Source organism: Peromyscus californicus, unplaced genomic scaffold, assembly GCF_007827085.1.
Source record: "Peromyscus californicus insignis strain IS unplaced genomic scaffold, ASM782708v3 Scaffold_1__1_contigs__length_55948999, whole genome shotgun sequence".
NCBI lineage: Eukaryota > Metazoa > Chordata > Mammalia > Rodentia > Cricetidae > Peromyscus > Peromyscus californicus.
In genome coordinates, this window is record NW_026294492.1 from 35,782,895 (window position 1) to 35,799,713 (window position 16,819).

General features: G+C 49.2%; 1 long non-coding RNA gene across 1 annotated transcript; it reads right to left on the bottom strand.

Annotated features, from left to right (window-relative positions):
* Nucleotides 1–909: 909 nt before the first annotated feature.
* LOC128115185 (uncharacterized) lies at nucleotides 910–4,592 on the bottom strand. Its single transcript, XR_008220034.1, has 3 exons — nucleotides 4,346–4,592; nucleotides 3,568–3,839; nucleotides 910–1,096 (listed from the first exon to the last, which is right to left on the bottom strand). It is a non-coding gene; the product is annotated as an uncharacterized LOC128115185 (long non-coding RNA).
* Nucleotides 4,593–16,819: the final 12,227 nt, after the last annotated feature.

Here is a 16,819-nt window from a genome sequence, read left to right on the forward strand (position 1 = left end):
CCATATGCCTTGCTGTTCTGCCATCTGATTTGCTCTCTCTGTCCAGCTACACCACTTCCTCTTCCTGCCCAGCTCTGTCACTTCCTGTCTGTCTGTACAGACCTCCAGACCTCCATGGTTAACTAGTGTTGAAATTAAGGTGTGTGCTACCACACATGGCTCTGTTTCCAGTATGGCCTTGAACTTACAGAGATCCAGACAGATCCCTGCCTGCCAAGTGATAGAATTAAAGGCAGGTGCTACCATTGCCTGACTTCTTTGTTTACTTATAATGGTTGTTTCTATTCCTCTGATCTCCAGGCAAGCTTTATTTATTAAAGCACAAGTAAACTATCACCACATTTCAGCACAAATAAAATATCACCACCGACATCTACTCTTCTCTTTTCCAAATGGTGTTAAGGTGGAAAGTGTGGTTAGCTCTGGAAGACCCAAGATGATCTCTCCTTCTCATGACTGGCACACTGGTTGTTGGAGCCCAGAGTTAAGGCCCAAGTGGTAGAAGGGTGGAGTTGGGATTGGTTCTCTGGTTTGTCCCTTCAGCAAGTTAGAATTCATCAGTTGATGGTTCAGATGCTTAGAAGGGAAAAAATAAGAGCTTCAGACCTTACAAGGGTCTCTTGCAAAAAGAATTCTTCAAGCCATAGCAAATAAAAATAGCAGCCAGGTTCAATGGGAGAAGTAGGCTTAATTTCTTAAAACGTGTGTGTGTGTGTGTGTGTGTGTGTGTGTGTGTGTGTACATATATGTGTATATGTTTTAATCGATGTATTTATTTTGTGTGTATGTTGGGTGTGAGAGAGCATGCTCACATGCTGTGCCTGAGAGCGTGAACATGGAGATCAGAGGGTCACTTGTGGGAGCTGGCTCTTTCCCATGACCATGGGAGTCCCTGACATTGAACTCAGGATGACAGGCTTTTGTGGCAAGCCCCCTTACCTGATGAGCCAGCTTGCAGGCCCCAGGCTCTTCTTGATGGAAGGTCCAACCTACACACCGAGGGCTATGAGGAATGGCTGGCCACCATCTTTGCAGAGAATTTGTCCTACTCTTTATTCAGTCCATCTGACAATCTGTAAAATTGGTCTGAAAACTCCTATTATGAAATAGGTAAAGGGATTGTGTTGATATTCCTGACAGTTCATCCCTAATTTAAATTGTTTATATACCAACATAACTGCATACACATCCACTCAGTTGTATTCATAAGCACATATTTATATTCCTGCATTAGTTAATATCTAAATGTTGTTGAATGTGATCATTTGTTAGATTGCTGTCTGTGCTCGAGACTAATCAGTAAATGACAACGTTAGAGGGATTTTTATTGTTGTTGCCTTTGAGAATGCAACTGGAAATAGATTGGCAATACAACGAAAATGGCAGTTTCTTTCCACAGCTCTCTCTCCCCTTAAACCAAAGCTGGCAGATAGATAGGCTCCTGGGTCTCATTTTTCATGATGCAGTGCAGAGCAGTGAGGGGCAGAGAGGGAAATTACAAGCCTGGCCCCATGAGGGCCTCCTGGGTGCCGCATACCCCAGCTCGCCGGCTTCCTTCCTTCCTTTCTTTCTTTCTTTCTTTCTTTCTTTCTTTCTTTCTTTCTTTCTTTCCTTCCTTCCTTCCTTCCTTCCTTCCTTCCTTCCTTCCTTCCTTCCTTCCTTCCTTCCTTTCTTTCTTTCTACTACTTTTCAGACAGAAGCCACCAACCTGGACTCTGTTCTTGGAACAATATCAACAACCATGTGACCGAGTGCACAGCTCAAATGGAGAGACTGATAAGCAGTTGCGGTCACTTGTGGAGCTCTGCCACGTCCAGAAGATGCTCTTGCTCTGGCCCTCTCTGACCAGCAGCTCTTACAGTCTTCCCCCGTTCTCTTCCTCTATGGTCCCTGAGCCTGGTGTGTATGGGAGACACAGATGTCTCTCCTGTGACCAAGCACTCCACTGACACTCCGCACTTTGACCAGTTATGAGCTCACAGGCCCCAGGAGTAGACCCACTGTTACTGTTCCTTTAAATGGACGTAGTATCAAGCTACCCTCCAAATTCGTGTCTCTATACCCATAAGTCAGTTTGGCTCTCAGATCTCATCAGAGAAGTTTCTGTGTACAGTACAAGATGATTAGTGAAAAAAGAACTCCGTGTTTTTTGTTTTTTGTTTTTTTTTTTTGGTTTTTCGAGACAGGGTTTCTCTGTGTAGCTTTGTGCCTTTCCTGGAACTCACTTGGTAGCCCAGGCTGGCCTCAAACTCACAGAGATCTGCCTGGCTCTGCCTCCCGAGTGCTGGGATTAAAGGCGTGCACCACCACCGCCCGGCTATGGCCTCCGTGTTTTTAAAACCACAAGACAATTCATGTGTTGGTCACCAAGCTATAGTTAGCAGATTGCTTGCCATGTGACCTTTACTGAGGGGAAATGTTGGGAAATATTATTTTAAGGTGTGTTACTGTTGTCTATGTTGCATTTGTTTAGCTCTGTGAAGCTGTGTTACTGTGCCTGTCTAAAACACCTGATGGTCTGATAAAGAACTGAACGGCCAATAGCAAGGCAGGAGAAAGGATAGGCAGGGCTGGCAGGCAGAGGGAATATATAGAGGGAGAAATCTGGGAGAAGGAGAAGGAAGTAGCCAGAGAGAGAGAGAGAGAGAGAGAGAGAGAGAGAGAGAGAGAGAGAGAGAGAGAGAGAGGAGGGGCCAGGCACCCAGCCACGGAGTAAGAGCAACATTTACAGACGTGAGAGAATGGTAAACACCCAGAGGCATAAAGGTACTGGGATAATTCAGGTTAAGAAAAACCGCAAAAAACAAGCCAAGCTAAGGCTGGGCATTTATAATTAAGAATAAGCCTCTGTGTGTGATTTATTTGAGAGCTGGGAGATGCGCCCCCCCCAAAAGACTAAAAACAACCAACAACAGGGAAACACCATGAATGAAGTCATAGACATCATGTCACAGATTTGACTCTGTAGATGATGCCAGTTGTTACTCCAGCATGTGTACCAAGAACGTACTGTCCCTGACATAGTGTTACGTGCTGGGGAAACAGGACAGCAGGATACTTTTCCAGCTCTGTGAGTCTAGACAGGGGAGGAGGATGTACAATCTACTATATTACGCTACGTTCTCCACAGTACATTCTAACACACAGTAATAAGACATTAGAAATACCCGCCGGGCGGTGGTGGCGCAGGCCTTTAATCCCAGCACTCGGGAGGCAGAGGCAGGCGGATCTCTGTGAGTTCAAGGCCAGCCTGGTCTACAGAGTGAGTTCCAGGAAAGGCGCAAAGCAACACAGAGAAACCCTGTCTCGAAAAACCAAAAAAAAAAAAAGACATTAGAAATAACAAACAATATTTATGTCACACTTACAAATAAGACAATGTTCCGAAGCTTCAGCTTAGCCTAACTGCTCAGGACACCCATTCTTTTATTATTTCTGCTTTGTCAATGGGGAAATAGGCACAGAGAATCCAGATGGCCCAGTGCCTGTAGGCTGGGATTGCCACTTTCACGGTCTGGTTCTAGAGGTCATTTTAATAAATACAATATGGTAGAGATGGCAACTTACCAGTGTGGAGGAGCTGGGGACAGGCCTAAGGAAGAGTCCAAGATGTTGTCATTGACAAGGATGAGAAGAAGACACATTGATGAACTTGAGGACAGGGCACTCCTGAGGGCAGTGAGGTCAACTGGGCTGATAGGACTCTAGCATAGGAGGGTACTGAGATGTGAAAAGCCCAGTGTCTTCTGATGACACCCGTTAGGGACAGTCAGCTTCCGCTGTTCAGAGACCTTCCTCCTAATTCAGAATCATGTCCCCAGCGCTGACACAAATGGAATCTGGAAATGTGAGACGGGAAATCATGGTCATAAAGTCTCCTTGTGACCGCTTCTATGTTCCGGTTGTCTGAGTCCTCCTGCACCCTCCTATCAACTCCCCCCATGTTTGACAGTAGTGAGGACAGAAGGGTCACTGGGCTGAGGAGATGGCTCAGTCCAAAAAAAGAAAAGAATGCTTGCTGACAAAGCAGAAGGACCTGAGTTCAGATCTCCAGCACCCACACAGAATTGAGGGGCTCTGGCCAGGCAGAGACAGAATCTCTCGAGTTCGCTGGGCAGTCCTGATGAATTGGTGGGATACAGGTTCAGTGAGAAACCCTGTCTCCTAAAATAAAGTGACGTGCAATAGAGGAAGATGGGCAACATCAATCCCTAGCCCCCATGGTCCTGGGCACGCACGTATATAAACACACTTGTATGCACATTGTGTACTTACAAACATGCACACACAGGGCGGGGGAGGGAGAGAAAAAAGCAGAAGGGAGGGGGGGGGAGAGAGAGATTACCTGGTAAGTAAACCTGTGGTCCAGATCCAGTGTCTGAAGGAATAACACAGCCTATCCTCATCAGTGAACTCTCAATGATGTCCCAGTGCCCACCCTGCTAGTCCTGGGTCCACAGTCAGTCAGACTGTCACACAAAAGGACAGTGAAGCACGTTTAGAACCCTGGGGACTCCAAAAGAGGCAAACATTCATCAGCCACTCAAATGGCATTGGATCTCATCGTCATCTCAAAGTCACCGGTAGGCATTGGTACCAACCATCACCTATGAAAAAAAGGAAGAGTCAAGATGAGCTCCAAAGGGCCCTTGCAGCTGGGACCTCCCACTCGCAAGACTGTCTGCACATAGTGGGTGCCTGTTCTGTTCAAAGCAGGGCTGAGCCGGCAGGCTGTGCTATCAGAGCTGGAAGCTGGGCATCCGGTACCCAGCTCAGGCATGCCTATATTCCCATGGAGCGTCTGGCTTCTGTTTAAGCATTTCCGTGCCTCTCTGTAGGGTCTGCTTTGTAGCCTGAAATGAGATACCTGTCTCCCTATTAATATCCTCACACTGTCTGAACGCATTTTCAAAGCTCACGGAGCTTGGCAACCTGTGGGCCTGGCTTTGTTATTGTTGGTTGGAGTCTTGCATATTTGACTTAAAAATTAGCACTGAATGTGGCCTTATCTGACTAGGAAAGCATGACATAGAAAGAATGGGTAAATTTCCTTTGCAAAACAGACAACCTCAAGTGTGTTTTTCAGGCTGGGGATTTGCATCAGCTTGAATGAACAGCACCGGTGGTTCTCAGCAGGAAAAATGAGTGGTAATGAGGTCACAGGGAGGGCAACAAAGGAAAGGGGCATGGGGCAATGGCCACGTCACTTGGGTTCCCTGGTCCCTTCTCATCTCCGCATGATTCTTCAATTTTTAGATCCTCTTATTTCCTATCTCGTTCTATCGTCGCAGGGCTGGGTAGATGAATGGAGCATGGACAATTTGGTGTAAGGGCAGGATGCTGAAGAGATGGGAGGGCGGAGCTTCACCACCACCACCACCACCACCACCACCACCACCACCACCACCACCACCGCTTGGGTCTAACTTTCTCCTTTCCTCAAGTCTTATATGTTTGTCATATTATGAGCATGTCAGCCACCCTCTACTCCAACATTTATAATTTTTGCCATCTCTGTTCTACACAGTGACATTTTGGCCTTTTGTACACTCTCATTATGTCGTATGGTTATTATTTATCGTCTGTCTATACCTACTAAAAGGTAAGAGTTTTTAATTCACTAATATTTCTCAAGGACTTATCACTATGCCTGACACTTACCAGACAGTAATAAATGTTACTGAGCGAATGGATGGCAGACAGTAATAAATGTTACTGAGTGAATGGATGAGTTAGTGAATGGATGTTAGTGACTGGATGAATGGATGGATGAGAAGGTTTGCAAAGTCACAGCAAACTCTTATTTCATGGAGACATTTTGTTTTGTTTGTTTATTTGTTTTCTGGCATATCCAATGTATCCAAAGTAAAGTGAAACCAGATTGCTTATTGCTGCTGGGTCACTGAGATCAGGGACTATGCTGTCTTTGTCCAGGGGAAGAGAAGCTATGGCTTGGGTGAGTGATCCTGCACAGGACCTTTAACTCCAGATGTGGCTCCTAGAAACAGGAACAGAGGGAGGAATGTAAAACAGAAAGGCTTGTTTCTCATGATAGATATTCAGAGGGGCTCCCCCACCCAATCAGAGTGAGGGTGCTATATACAGCAACCCTAGATGTCGAGGAAGAGTCAGGTCATGTGCCCCCAGAGCTGGTAAAGGACCAGCACAAGAGCTGAGTGGGGATGCAGGAGCAATCTAATGAGCAAGTGTCTTAGTCAGGGTTTTTATTGCTATGAAGAGACATCATGACCACGGCAACTCTTATGAAGAAAACATTTAATTGGGGTGGCTAGCTTACAGTTCAGAGGTTCAGTCCAGTATTATCATGATGGGGAGCATGGCAGCATGCAGGCAGACGTGGTGCTGCAGAGGTAGCTCACAGTCCTACATCTTGTAGGCAACAGAAAGTTGACTGAGACACTGGGCAATATCCTGAGCATAGGAAACCTCAAAGCCCACCCCTACAGCGACACACTTCCTCCAACAAGGCCATACCCACCCCAACAGAGTCACACCTCCTAATAGTGCCATTCCCTAGGAGATTATGGGGGCCAATTACATTCAAACCACCACAGCAGGTGTGGCCTCTTCTAAACCCAAGGAAGCACTGAACAGGGGATGGTGGGTGGGACAGAAGGAAGGATTCTCAGAAGCTGTGGAGTCTCAACCAGGATGCTGAGGCCAAATGCAGGCAAGCTGGGAACATCTGTGTGGAGCAAAGCCTTGGCTGATGGGAGCCAAAGCTCTTAGGTTGGTCAGCTGGTAGCATCCAAGAGAAAAGTAGAGTCAGAGCCCAGAACCAGGTGAGCACATCCCCAGCAACCAGATGAGCCAACAGAGGAAGACTCAACTGAACGCCTTCCTTCAACATCTCCTACCTAGGCCTGGACTGGATGGGAACTGAGGAAAAGGAACTGAGGAAGGCAGCCAGGGGCAGGCACAGATGTGAAGAGAAGAGGACTACAGGGCAGAGCAACTGGGCAGGGCCGACTCAGGTACCCAAACACTTCTTCTTGGAGAAGATGGCCGAGTCCGAGTCTTCCTGATTTGGCAAGGCATTGCAGAGAGTCTGGACGCAGGCTTTCTCGGAGCTGCTGATTTAAAGTTGGGCAAGTCATTCATCAGTTTCCATTTCTTTTCCATCCTGGAGAAACTGAAGGAGAATGCGGGGGTGCGGGGGGGGGGGGGGGTAGGGGGCAGGAGAGCGCTGAAGCTGATGCATGCCCTGTGGAGACAGCAGCAGACATGCGCACTGCAGCTCCCTCCCGCTCCATTCCCCATCACACTGGACTAAACTTCAAAAATAAAAATGCAGCATCCCCTCCCCTCTCCTTCCATTGAGCTGCGGGGGGGGGGGGGGGGGGAGGCGGCATGTGTCCACCCCGCCAGCTGCGGCGAGAGCACCCTGTGTACAGAGATCCTATCAGCCCCGAAGAAAGCAGAAATATTAGACGCAGCTAAATAAGAAAACACAGATTATTGCTGGAGACCCCTAAGGCCTACTTTGTCTCGGCAATAGTTTGTTTTGCTTTTCACAGAATTTATTTTGGCTGCAGCCAGATTGATGGTGATTATATCTGAAATCCCTCCCACATATCTGTCACATAAACACTTGGTTTAATTCAGGTTTGTAAAAATCTACAGGCCAACTGGGAGCCGGCTTTTGGATTAATTAGCAGACATTAATACTGGGCATCTTGTCACTGAGGTCCAACCTGGTGACTTTCTCAGGAGTTTGAGCCTGGGAGCCGGATCAGGAAAACCAAGGAGAGACTGGAAAGGGAAGAACAAGCCACTCTGTGTCTGGCCTGACTAGGGAAACCAAATCCTGCGTGCAGAGTGGACCAAGATCGTCCATCCTGATCTAGCCAGAGGAGGGATATTCATAGGCGTTTTGAAGTGGATACAAAATAAACCCCTGCTTCCTGGAAGGTTCTGTTGATACCATCGCTAGACCCAACACCTCCTGGGAGGGGGAAGGGCCTTAGGGGCCAGGGCTGGGAGGGGGGCCCCTGATGGAGCAGTTTGAAGGGAGTTGGGAAACTGGGACCCCTCACAGCAGTGGCTCTGAATACAGCGAGCCCCAGACCCCTCTTCCCCGTGGTTACCCTGGACCTGCCAGCTCTGGGCAGGATTTCCTTCTGTCTGAAGAGATGGTGCCCCTCACAGGCTGCACATGCCCAGCAGCTGCTACCTTCCTCCTGCCAGTACAGGCCAAGACAAGAAAGGCTTTCTTTCCTACCGGCTTTCTAATCTCCAGGCCCCCTGACTCCGCAGGCCTGCTCTGGGCATGGTTACTTAGGGCCTCTGGGGCCAAATTCCCGCTTGCTTAGAAAGGGCTCCTTTCTTCTCCCCCGGCCATTTGCTTTCTATTTAGGGCAGGCCTCCTCCACCAAGGGGCTGTGCTGGAAGCCTGTGGGACATCAGCAGAGCTGAAGTGTAGTTCTCAAAGGCTTCATGAACATTCTCTCTGCCGTGCGTGCGTGCGTACACATCTGCTTGTGTACGGTGGCCAACATCGGGGTTTCGCCCCACTGCCTTCCATCCTAGTTTTCTGAGACAGGGTTTCTCACTGAACCTGGAGCTCACCAATTGGCTAGGCTTGCTGGCCAATGAACTCCAGGGATCGGCCTCTCTTGCCTCTTCCTAATGCTGGGGTTACTGATGCTTGCTTCTAAGTGCGTTTTGAGCATCTGAACTCAAGTCCTTATGTACGTGTGTGCACAGGCACTACACCAGCTCCCCAACTCAATTCATGTCTCCAGCTGAGAATAAAAATTATGGAATGCTGAAGCCATTGGACCATATGTGCATTGTCTCCATTAACCCCAAATCCTGGCTACCGAGCTCTCTGTGGGTCCATTTCACAGAGGAGAACTATTAATGATGAGGTGGAATGATCTGCAGGTTCATCTCAGTCTAGAAGGATCCAAAACATGAGGTGAGCCCCACCTTTGCTGGGACCTGCTTTGTTACCCCACCCTGCCACTGCCCCTGCTTTCCCGAAACCTGTCACTCACCCTGTGTCAGTAAGACATCAGACCAGAACCAGGTCCCCAAGCCTCTGTTTCCCTCTGTGTAAAGGAGAAGTGTGCGGCACTGCCCTGGGCCCTGGCTCCTAGGGCTGCGTCCCTCGATTCCACCTTCAAACAACCACAAGAACTAGGCCATCCCCAAGTGCTCAACCTGCAGAGGGACCGGAGGCCAGAAACCCGCTTCCAGCCGTATCCAGTTACTAACCAAACACTTGTCTTTCTCCCCAGCTGAAACCGAACGTGCCTGTCTGTTGCTTGGCGTTCTTCACGAAGAAAGCTAATTTTTAACCCTTTACCAACTCAGTTTTTTTTTTTCCTACAGCATACAAAACACAAGGCACCAATTTGTCTGGCTGACTGTGCACAGACCTCAGCTGGGGCTGCCCCTTGCAAGGAGAGAGGCTTCTGGGAACCCAAGCAGAACACGCCATTTTTAGCTTAGCCTGCCCTAATTTTTCACTCTGTCCTTTATCTGTACGAGTCACTTTGGAAGTGTGAGTCTTTCACCTCCTCTTCAAACAAAGGGTGCCACTGTTACGAAGTCGGACAAGGGGCAGCTAGTTTGGAGGTTAGAAGAGGGCAGGGCAGGGTAGAGAATCAGTGTCAGGGGTCGCCTTGGTGCAAGCATGGGTATTCCCCAAGGTGGACACCCAAGTGTGTAGGGTGCTCCCATCTAAATCTTTCGCAGGGCTGCGTGACCATTAACTCCTTGCCCCCAGACTCTCTTTTAGGGAGGAGACTGGCTTAGCATTTTGTGCTTCTGACCAAAGATTTTTAGAAGCTATCCCTACCATCCAAACCAAACCAAATGAAAAAAAAAAAGCAACCTCGGGGGGTAATATTGTGGCAACAGTGAGAACCCCAGTTCTCTCCACCCCAGGGTTGAGGACACCAGTGAAAGCGAAAGGGTGAGTCAGAGGCCCAGTTATCGGACCGGATTGCCAAATGCAAGCGCTCTGCCTTCAGCACAGACTTTTTCTACAACAAACCCCACTTTGGGGTCATCCATCATTACATAAGTACACACCTGGGAGATGGGGGACAAGTCCCCATTTTTCTGGCTTTGTAAATATGGAACGCGTGTTTCTCCAATCGACGTTTGCAAAGGAATGATCAGTCGGAGCACCATCCCTCCCATGGCAATTTCAAATAAACTGGTGCGGACCCCTGACCCCACACCCTGCAGAGGAAGCAAGCTTCCCCTGCCCGCGTTGTCTTCCTCTGAATCCTGAGAGGTGCTCCAGCTACAAGATTTTCACCCAGTGAGGGGAGGAGAGGAATGCATAGAGTCTAGTTTCTTTACCACTCTGCAAATAGGGGGACCAGCAATCCAAGACACAGCACCAAGGTCTCCCTCGACCAACAGAGAAAGCGTGAGGGGGTGAGACCACTCCTCCTGTCACTAGCAGTAGAGACCACAAGCATCTCTGTGTGCAGAGCAAGGAGGAGACTGTCGGAATGAAAAGATTTGAGAAGTCCGCTAGCGCGGCTGGCTGCCCTGGAATACCAGAATACCAACTGCCCTGTCACGTGTTGACGCCACAGAGACGTGTTCCCTTGGGTTAATGTCTTTTTTTTTTTTTTTTTTTTTTTTTGGTTTTTCGAGACAGGGTTTCTCTGTGTAGCTTTGCGCCTTTCCTGGAACTCACTTGGTAGCCCAGGCTGGCCTTGAACTCACAGAGATCCGCCTGGCTCTGCCTCCCGAGTGCTGGGATTAAAGGCGTGCGCCACCACCGCCCGGCTGTCTTTTTTTTTTTTTTTTAATGATTTATTTTTATTTTATGTGCATTGGTGTTTTGCCTGCATGTATGTCTGTGTGAAGGTATCCGGTCCCCAGGAACTGGAGTTATAGACAGTTGTGAGCTGCCATGTGAGTGCTGGGAATTGAACCTGGGTCCTCTGGAAGAGCAGCCAGTGCTCTATAACCATTGAGCCATCTCTCCAGCCCTAACTTATTCTTACCAAGGCTGCTCTTTCTGGAACAGATGCCCCAGGTAGGAAAATACTCTTTTGACTGAATAGCCCATCCAACCCTTCCCACTCAAGACCAGAAGAAAGTCTGGCATTGAACAAACATGGCTTTTACTACATGCTGAGCATGATGCTAGATAAGTTGTCTACGACTGTGGAGCCAAAGCAGCCATGGCCTTGGAGTCCATGAGCCTGTAGTCTGTCTCCTAGAGAAGATGTTCATAGTCACTACCACTGTGACAGAACAGAGGGCCTCTGAGAGCCAGGAGCAAGGTCATGAAGACTGCCCATCCTGCCTTAGAGAAGTGTGCTGGCTAGTTTTATGTCAACTGGACGTAAAGCTAGAGTTATCAGGAGACGAAGGAGCCTCATTTTGAGAAATGCCTCAAATTTGAGCCTCAAATTGAGAAAATGCCTCCATAAGATCAGGGTGCAGGCAAGCCTAGACCATTTTCTTAATTAGTGATAGATGGGGAAGGGCCCAGCCCATGGTGGGTGGTGCCACCCCTGGGTTGGTGGTCCTGGGTTCTATAAGAAAGCAGGCTGAGCAAGCCATGAGGACCAAGCCAGTAAGCAGCTCCCCTCCATGTCCTCCGCATCAGCTCCTGCCTCCAGGTTCCTGCTCAGCTTGAGTCCCTGCCCTCACTGCTTTTGATGATGAAGTGTTCTATGGAGCTGTGAGTGAAATCAACCCTTTCCTCGCCAGGTTGCTTTTGGCCACAGTGTTTCATCACAGCAATAGCAACCCTAACTAAGACAGGAGAGGAGGCTCAAGCTGACTCCCGAAGGATGAGCTGGGGAGGGAGGGTGCTCCCCGGAAAGAATGTCATGAGGAAAGGTCATGTGAGGTGAGGCCCCAAAGAGTGTTGAAGGGAACGGGAGTTGCTGGAGCAATGTTGACAGACTGTGATAAATAAGCACCCAAAAGAGACAAAAATGAGAGCTGCTATGTCAGGGCCCCCCCCCCCCTTGGACATACAAGCCCCTCTGATGGCACAGTCTCCACATCCAAGAGGCAAGTGTGACAGTGACCTGTGGGTAATTCTGCAGAGTAGCTGAAGCTACCTGGGTTGGGGACCACCACCCTGAGCTTGGAGCAAGAAGGGGTCCTGTGGGACCAGGGGTGCCACATGCTCCCCCGGGGTGGCTCGGTCTTTGGGGCTGCTCCGTAGCTGCCACCTTTCCCTGCTGAAGTTTCTGGCTAGAAGCTGCTGCTGCCTTTCATTTGTGGCTGACAGAGAAGCACATACCTGGAATAGCTGTGCTGAGGGCCCCACTCTGGCTCCCCCACCCACCACCTCAGGCAGGCAGCACACTTGCAGTTTGACAGGCTGCCGCAGCCTTCCGCTTAATTATACTGTCACACCGGCTTTCAGAGGTTCCATGGAGAGAGTTTTCTGAACGAAACTTAATTCTCCTCCCAGACCATTCACTGGCTCCACTTGCCCTCCCCTTAACACGCACTCTCTAAAAGCTCAGGAGAAAGTTCTTTTGAGTCAGACTGTTGAAAGGGGGTGACAGGAGGAGGCCCTCCCAGTCACCACCCCCCCCCTTGTTGTTCAGTCACTCAAGGCTCAAGTTTCTATTTTCTGGGGCTGTACAAAAGGACAGAGGTGGAGGAGCCACCATTAGCGAAGCTCTGGAGAGAAGCATTTTTGGGGCGGTGGGGCAGGGTTGGAGGCCTGCTGATGCGTGGGTCCCTTCTATCTTCAGGCTTCCGCACCCTTACCCATTAACCGTCAGGACCCCCAGGCCCCTTGATCGATAGGACGCCTGATGTTTTGAGGGTCCCCTCGAATGGGATCTAGTATATGACCTGCTCCAAGTCCACAGACCTCCCCCAGTACTTCTCTTGATTGCCTAGGTAGAGGTTTAGCTCTGCCACCATTTCTTCAACCCAAACTTGTTGGGGCGGGGGGAGGCCCCATTTACACTCATCCCTTGGCTCTACACCTGCGGTGTGGGACAGCTTTGTTGAAGGTGCTTGCTACTCCCCAGTTTTAATCCCGGGACACTTCCCGAGTCCTCTGGTCCTGCTGCATTTGTTCCTGCCCTCTAGCTCACCCTTATCTTCTCCCCCACCCCCAGCACATCTTCTCACCCTCCTGCTCCGATCCACCTCCCCGCATCCCACCTCCATCTCCACCACCCCCACCTCCTCCCAGACCTTCCCCAAGGTCACTGCCCACTGTGCTAACCCTCCCTGGACCACTACCCTACAACTGTTCAGGGCTCTGACCTTGACCGAGCCTTCGTTTGTAAAGCATTACTCAGTAGCCGTGGTACCCCTGAAATAAATGCCATTTCCCGCTGACAAAAGACACCAGCTCCACGTGTGTAGAGATAAATATATGTGTGTTCTGGCTCCAAGTCATTGTAAGTAAAAATTACCACAACACAGCTTAGCTATGTGAACTCTTTTTTTTTTTTTCAATCAATATTGCCTCCAGCTAGCAAATGAGGAAGGAAATCACTGGGAAATGCATTATTCATGAGCTCTCCAGAGCGCTGATGACTGGCTGCGATAAGAGCCCCAGCGTGAGCTGAGCGCAGGCTGATAGTTCCCTATCAAGTCAATCTATCCAGCTTGCTTCCTGTTTTCCGAGCAGGAGATCGGCTCTCATCACTCCTCTCCTCTCCTTCATTTAGGAGAGTGGGCCGTGCACCTGTGGGAACTGAACTTGTCTACCGCCGGGGTCACGGCACGAGGTGGGGGAGGGGTGGGGAGCAGGATGGAGCTCGGGAAGGAGCCACTGATTTCCTTCAGGGGACGAGCTGATGAGAGCTAATTAGAGCTCTGCCTGGCAGCTCTTTAACTCAGTCTTTAACACACGCCTTCTTGTTAGCCTGGGAGACTCCCTCTCAGTGTCCGAGAAGTCCCACGAGGAGCTGAACTCTCTGGGTATTCATCGAGACGGAAGGAGCACTTCCCTCCGTGGAATTTTCGGAAAGGGCCCCAGAAGCCTGAATACAGAGTAAAGTTTGGGATGCCTTGTGCACCCGATTCAGCAGCTGCTAGAGGAAAGAGGATGAAAAGCGGGCGGGGGTGGCTGCAGGGCAAGGATTCTTGGGGTTACCCAAGATTTTCTGCTAGCTTAATTACCTGAGGCGGGTCCCTCTACTCCACCTGGGCTCAGAAGTACTCATTTCCCCATTAAGACAGAAAGTGAGGAGGTCACAGGAAAAGAGACCCGGATTATTTCTGAAGTGCTGGAATAACGTACAGTGTAAAGGGGGAAACCGAGGAATAAGAGAGTCTGTTGGGCTGAAATTGAATTCCAGATCAGTCTCATGCATAATTTATATACACCTGAGAAATATGTTATGTAAATGAGCCCAACGTTCCGGAGTCAGTCACCACAACAACGCATGCCCAGTGCTTGTGGATCCCAGGACCGAGAGCATGTAGATCACAGACAGAGAGGCTTGGTAGGGCCTTTCCGACTCTGCTAAAACAAACAAACAAAAACAGCCACATCCATGTCTGAGGAGCTCATTTGCTCCTGAACTTCTAGCGAGCTGGGTGGTTTGCACTGAGAATGCGGAATTCTTATCAAAGATCCATAGGTAGAGTTCCAAACCTAGGGGGCTAGACAGGACCGCCATCAAAGATCCCACCCTCCATCCTCCTCTGTGGGATTAGAAGAGAGCCCAAGCGGTCCCCTCACTTTTCAGCCCTGGGGAGAGAAAGAGTCTCAGGTGTGGGTGAGTCAGAGCACTGTCAAGGCAACACTGGTCCAGCAGCAGTGAGTGCAACATGAAAAATGAAAGAAGAACTCAGTCTAGCCGCTGCTGGGGAAAGCCCAACTTCTCCACTCTCTCTTTTTCATGCCGGTACTAATGTTTTCACACACACCAAGGTTTAGGACAAGGACTGAACACTAGAAATGAGATCCTGCCTACCAAACAGAGGAATGGTTGCGTCAAGTCCACGCTCCTCAAGCTGGATAAGGATCCTCTTGTTTGATGAGCTACATATCAGCCTGTCATTAATTAACATCACAGCAGTCACCTGAAGAAAGGTCAGTCTTGCAGGAGAGGCAGTCCCAAAGAACCAGGATACCTCCCCGTGGACAGTGACAGCAGTATCAGAGAGACAAGTAACTTCCGGCCAGCCCATGCCCCGTGTTCTTCCAAAGACACTGTCCTCCAGCCTCTTGCCCAGACTCAGAGCCTGGCGGCATGCCAGACCAAGGCATCTGGGACCCATGACAGTCCACAGTCCAGGAAGTCCCTCGAGATGGTTCTGTTGTCTAGTTCCTTTGTGGGTCACAAAGTGGTCTATTTTGTGTTGGAATGAAAAACAAGGACCCAGAGCCTCCCCTTCCCTGAGTAGTCCCAGGATATATGTTCTGCTACAAAATAGCATGGGATAACAGAACTGTTAAAGTTAGCCTAAAATCATCACCACCACCCTAAACCTACACATAGGTTTCCCAGGACATTTTTTTTTCCCTAAGAACTGTGCATCAGCAGGATGCATTAAAAATAATCTCATTTCCAAATAAGGCTGAGAAATTTGTAATATTCCTCTCACGTATTCAGTGCACATTGAGGTATTGAAGGCACCGAGAAGTACTATAATAAATGAACCTTAACTTTGCTATATCCAGCATCTAATGTTTACTGAAGGATGGACATTTTTTTCTCCTCACAAAGCAATATCTGCAAGACTGAGATTCTAGTTGAACATGTATCAGCCTTCCTTTTATCCACTTGCTCCACTAAACTTCCTTTCCCTCACCTCACTGAGATAAAATTAAGACCCTAAAAATGTTAGTTGAGTGGCCCAGATAAACCCCTCAGAACAACTGTTAGAATTCCTAGCCACTCCCCCAGCTACATGACCACGAGTGCGCTGACCAGCAGCCAGGCAAGATGCTTAGTCATCCTAGGGCCTTACGTCCGACATAATCCGTGTGCTGCGTGACCAGGTAATCTGCATGCATTGTGATCACGTAATCTATGCACACATGCAGCGTAGCTATGTAAGCCCATATGCACGTGTGTGTGTGTGGGGGGGGACCTATAAAATCGAGTTCCACCTTCTGTCTCTTCCTGCGTGGTTATTCCACAGGCCTATGCACACCCTTTCTATTCCCTTCCCTTAATAAACTCTCACGGTAGGTTTTGTTGTGCCTCATGGCTTCTCTCACATGGTAAACAACACCACTTAATAAATAACACCTGCTTGACTTAAGCAGCTTTTAGCTTGTGGATCATAGTCCTAATGGCCTCAGTTTGTCCCTTAGCCATATACCCTAACCGTTCCATCATAACTTCACAGGTTTTCTAACTCCTTGGCTTACAGAGGCCTATCTCTACCCAACTCTACCTCATGTGCCTGGGTATGTCCAGCAGAAACGACAGTGTGCCAGTTCCCAGGCTGAACTTCAAGGGCTGGGTGGCTCCTCTTTCTGTCTTCCTCCTGTGCCGTTGTCCCAAGACCATTCTCGGGCTGGCCCGTTGACAGATGAAGTGATAGGCAGAGCAGAACTGAGTCACCCTTGTTAACTGGAATGAGGCCAGCCTGGATCAGCCAGGGACTGTCAGCCCACCACCGGACATATGAATGAGCTAGGAAGGTGGCTGCTGGCTGACTGGAAGTGAACCCCAAGGGGCGAGCAGTATGCACTGACTGTTGAACGGCCCTTGTCTTCACCATGCAGCGTTATGGAGGAGATAGGTAACTGGTATTTCCTAATAGAAATAGCAAGGGCTGGGGAGTTAGATCAGCTGTGTTTAAACCCACCTGCCTCGCCTGTTGACTGTGTGTCCCTGAGTACATCATGCGACTCCCTTTAGCCTCTGAG